Genomic DNA, 4,568 nt, shown 5'->3' with positions numbered 1-4,568 from the left:
ATGCTTACCAAAAAAAAAAAAAAGTTGTAGCTATTTTGTGATCTTAAAAGCCAAATGTTGCCAGAAAATGTCCTGGATTCTGACTGAACAAATGGTCATTTCAGTTTGTCCAGGACACTTAACTTCACTGTGATTCAGTTAAAGTCTAGGAGCTGGGATGCCCGTGAGTGAAGGAGGAGGCCCCTGTTGCATATAACCAAAGAAGACTTGGAACAAATGGTGAAGTTGGACTGGAGGAAGGATATTTGTGTTAAATGACTGTATTTGGTACATTTTTTTAATATATGTTTCAAAGATGATAACAGGGTGATGGTGGTGAATTCATTTATTTACTTATTTCTATAATTGCTTTAATTTCCAGACTACCACTGAAACTTTATCTAATCTTAATTAGTGAAAGACTACTGTCTGAGCAAACAGAGCAGCACCTTTGGGGACTGCACCTGAGGTGAATATATTAGACTGTTTTTAACACACTCAAGCAGTAAAAGTAATTGCTCAGCTTGTGCAGTTGCGATGTGAATTTTCTTGGCAAGGAATAGCCAGTTCTGGGTTTGATGCGCTTTTCTATGTGACTTTGATCAACTTTTACTTGATCTTTCTGTGCATCTGGTCAAGAGGATGATAATTTTCCTGGTGTTGTTGGTTTGGTTGTTCCATAAGGATCATACATTCTTACAGGCGAAGCGCTCTGCTTCCTACTCGTTATGTGTCTAGCAACTGGCATGGTATGTCCTCATAGGTGCTATTGTAATTCAGAGCTCACTCCTATTAATAGTTATAAAGAATTCCCATTCATGTGAGCAGGAAATGAGCCTCAGTAAAACCAGGGAAAAAGGCTCGATTGGGTGAGGTGGAGGGTGCGCTGGCCTCATGCTGGAGTCCCCCACAGAGCCATTGAGTGTCTGCAGCATGCAACAGGGCTTAGCATTGTGTAAGCCTCCAGGGTTGGGTTTTTTTCTTTCATGCAAGAAAGTTTCAGATTCAGGATGACCTTTACATTCTACATTTACTTCGGGCACCTGGAATGTTTTATTTATGTTGCACGTAGTAGCCATACAATGAGGGTTTAAGGGAGTTCAGTTTAGGGTGGGAGAGGAAGAAATAAATCTATTGAAAAATTCCTCTCCATTCTACAAAGATGCTGGTCATGTGCCCAGTAGCTGGCATCTCCTGTTTAGGGAATACTTGCATATACACTTATATATGAGCAAACCCCCCCACTAAGATGCTCTCTGCTAAGAAATGTGTAGCAATATGCTTAAGCAAGGAACTGATAAATCCATCACAAAATAGCAACTTGACATTTTCTCCTTGTGACTTTTTTTAACATGTATACATGTTTTTTTATATGCAGGAATACGTAAGCTCACAGGCTATTTTAAGCATATGGACAATACACACCAGCTTATAAATCAATTCAAACCTAAGTGCTGAAGTAGCATCAAGCTTGAAGGTTAATTTGCAGCAGAAGCTACAACACTGAAAGGAACATCAGTTTCCACTTCCTCCTTCAGTGGGTACAAAGAGGAATTTAGATCCCTCAAGCTTGGCATTACACAAAATTGTGATTAGGATGTGGATTCCAAATTTTGTGCCTTTTGGGTTCTATTCTTTTAGATTTAAGCATGTAAAGCCAGACCTTGGAAATGTCTGATTGGTGCTGATTTACATCAGCTAAGGATCTGGTTCAGGGGACACGTCGGCATCCTAACTCATACACATTCCAGTATTCTGTTCCTGTATTCCTGTGGTGACTGACTTTGATTTTCACAGTGCACTGTGACTGAAATGTAGTTCACAGTTAACTCAAAGTCACTTCTGAAAAACTTTTCACGAGGGAGTTTACTTAAGTTTGAAAGATATACAGGCACTTAGAAACGGCAGGTAAATCCCTCATTGCATTTGAAAGTCCCATTTGGCACTTACTCCCAGTTGACTTCCATGGGAATTGAGCTTGGGTTTTTGTTTCTTTTTTTTTTTTTTTTTTTTAAATCCCATGGGTACTTCTATGCATCTAAAATTCTGGCTGTTGACAGTTTTGAAAGTATCAGCTGATGGCTAGCAAACTGGAGAGTTGATTTGTGTTACTGTCCTGGATTTCAGTGATTACTAACATGGCCCTGTCTACAGGGTGTAACTTATTCTCTTGTTTAGCATGAAGATTACCTTCTGGCAAATGCCAATTGATTGATTTGTTATTTATTTTGCATTTATGATATTTCTTCTCCTGTATTTTAAGGTGTGTCAGCTGCATGGGAAAGAAAGGATTTCTGTGCCTGGAAGTTAAAGGCATATAACAGAAAACAGTGTTTAAATATGCGATTCCTATTGCATTGAGCAAATTTTCACAAAACCAGAGCCTGACCTTTAGAGTTGACAGCGCTGCATTTAATGTGCTTGTAATTTATTTGAAGGCTTCACGGATTTGTATTTTAGCTTTTAATATCTGACACATTACTAAAGGATTCTGCTAAAAGCAATCCAAATTGAAAAGATGCAGAGAGTCAAACACCTCACCCCCTATTCACTGTTCATAGAAAATCTGTATGAATGGAGATATCTCATATCTCCCTAGGCTGAGAGGTTAGTGATTTTCAGAGAGTATCAGCCAGCTTGCATGTGTGGAAAGTGTCTCTTTGCTAAAGGTCAAGTAAATAACTAGAAACGCAAGGTGAATTTTACCTTATGAAGTGTTGGTAGTGAAGAAACCGACAGATCGTGAAAGTCATCCAGCAAAACTAAATTGGATTTGAGTAATTTATGAAAGTTACAGAGTAACTTGTTCATTGAGTGCTAGCAAGAAGCAGTAGGCATGGCCATTTGTCTTGCTGCAATGGTATTCTGTAAGAATAGGCAGCCAGACAGGACGGACAACTGCAGCTGGCACTGGCTGCTTGGCAAAAGAGCTCAGGTGGTTTTTAGCCCTCTGGATAAAGCTTGCTTGCTGCAGTCCAGACCCAGAACTGCTTTGAGACAGCAAAGCTTCAGTGGGAAACAGAAAAGTCACAAACACAGCAAGCAAAGAGGAAGACATCACCTCCTCTCCTGCCAGCCTTTCTAACAGGGAAGGTCCGGAGGCCTTGGAGCAAAACAGAAGAGTTGTGTCTGTGCTGGGTCTTACCAAATGTCAATCTAGCCTATTATTCTTCTTGGCCTTTTGGCTAAGAATGCCATGTGTGTTCTTGTCTGTTTAATATCTGATAAGTCTTCACTGTGAGGACTTGCTATTAAATAGCTCTGTGGAGCTGGGCTACAGCCTGTGGGCTTGCTCTGCCTTTCCTCTGCACCAAAACCCCGTAGTGACCCATCACAGTAGAGTGCAGTAGGAGAACAAGGCACAGAAAAAGCTGCTTCCCTGGATGTTCTCCCATCTTCCAGCAGTTTGCACCTCAGGGGTTTCCTAAAACAAAGTTGTTATCCGTGTGGTTAGCTCTTGATGGAATCTAATAGTCACCTTAACAGTTTCTTCATCTCTTTGAGAAGCTAGGGATGCATGTGATAATTAAGAACACTATCTTTTGCTGGCTTTCTCTCTGGACTTCAGTGGATTGCTGAGCTGCAATGCTCAGGTACGGCTGCGTTGCAGAGGCTGACAGGAGTGAGCTTGAAGGTGAATTGTACTAAGTGTCTGCTAGAGCCTGCCAAGGACCAGAACTGTTCGTGGGAGCTGCCTCTAAAAGAAAGGCTGGCCTGCCAGGTGGTGCTATCAAGACTGTGGTCACAAGGATTGTTTGCAGCAGAGCTGCTAGTTTATAAACCTACACGTGGCACTGGGCGAGAAGTGAGCCAGTGGTACGTGAGACAGCTGTGAGTAAAACGGGAGCGTCTGGGGACTAACACTGCGGGCAAGCCAGAAGGCAGAATCCCAAGGCCAGAGTGCCTGTTACCTGGACAAAAACTTAAAAAATGTGGCAGAATCAATGCACATCATGCAGTATTGCTGACAAATAACAGTTATTTGGCTTCAGAGATGAGTAAGACTCTATGAATACAGAAAATTAGTGCTGGAAATGGAATTTCTGCCAAATTCAAAATTAGCAACTGTGAGTGACAATTGTTGGCAGATGTCAGGTTTCTATTTATTTGCTTGTTTTCTGGTATGTTTATAGGTTTCGTTTTAATCTTTTTTTTGTATGTCAGTCTTTCAGATTTTCTGATGTGAGGTGCAGAGAATTTGTATACCAGCTCTTTAAAATAGTAACGTTGAGGCATCTGAGTGAGATTGTATATGACAAGGGAAATTCTGTATATGTTTATTGCTGTTGTAGATCTTGTTTGTTTACAGAGTGAAATATTATTAAACAGCTCAGGTGACAGGCAGAATAACCAGTCTACCCTCTCTGGGCTAGTGTTGACCATTATCACCCACCTAGCTTCTTTGCAGAGCTTGCTGATAAAATTAACATCCTTCCAAAAACTGAGTAGCTGTCAGACAAGAAGTCTGGGCCTTAGTAAGGCAATGGCAAAACCGTTCCCCTCCCCTGGAAGAGAAGAGCAAGGACTTGCAACTTAAGCAAGCCACCGAGCTGCAGCGGCTCCGCGGCCCGGGGCCGGCCGGCGGGCGG

General features: G+C 41.6%; 1 pseudogene; it reads left to right on the top strand.

Annotated features, from left to right (window-relative positions):
* Window positions 1-3,144: 3,144 nt before the first annotated feature.
* LOC118452789 lies at window positions 3,145-3,312 on the top strand (annotated as a pseudogene).
* The last annotated feature ends 1,256 nt before the right edge of the window (window positions 3,313-4,568 follow it).

This window comes from Egretta garzetta, unplaced genomic scaffold, assembly GCF_000687185.1.
Source record: "Egretta garzetta isolate BGI_Z169 unplaced genomic scaffold, ASM68718v1 scaffold297, whole genome shotgun sequence".
Classification (NCBI taxonomy): domain Eukaryota; kingdom Metazoa; phylum Chordata; class Aves; order Pelecaniformes; family Ardeidae; genus Egretta; species Egretta garzetta.
The sequence above is the reverse complement of the archived record's forward strand: the minus strand, read 5'-3'. Positions and strand labels throughout refer to the sequence as shown.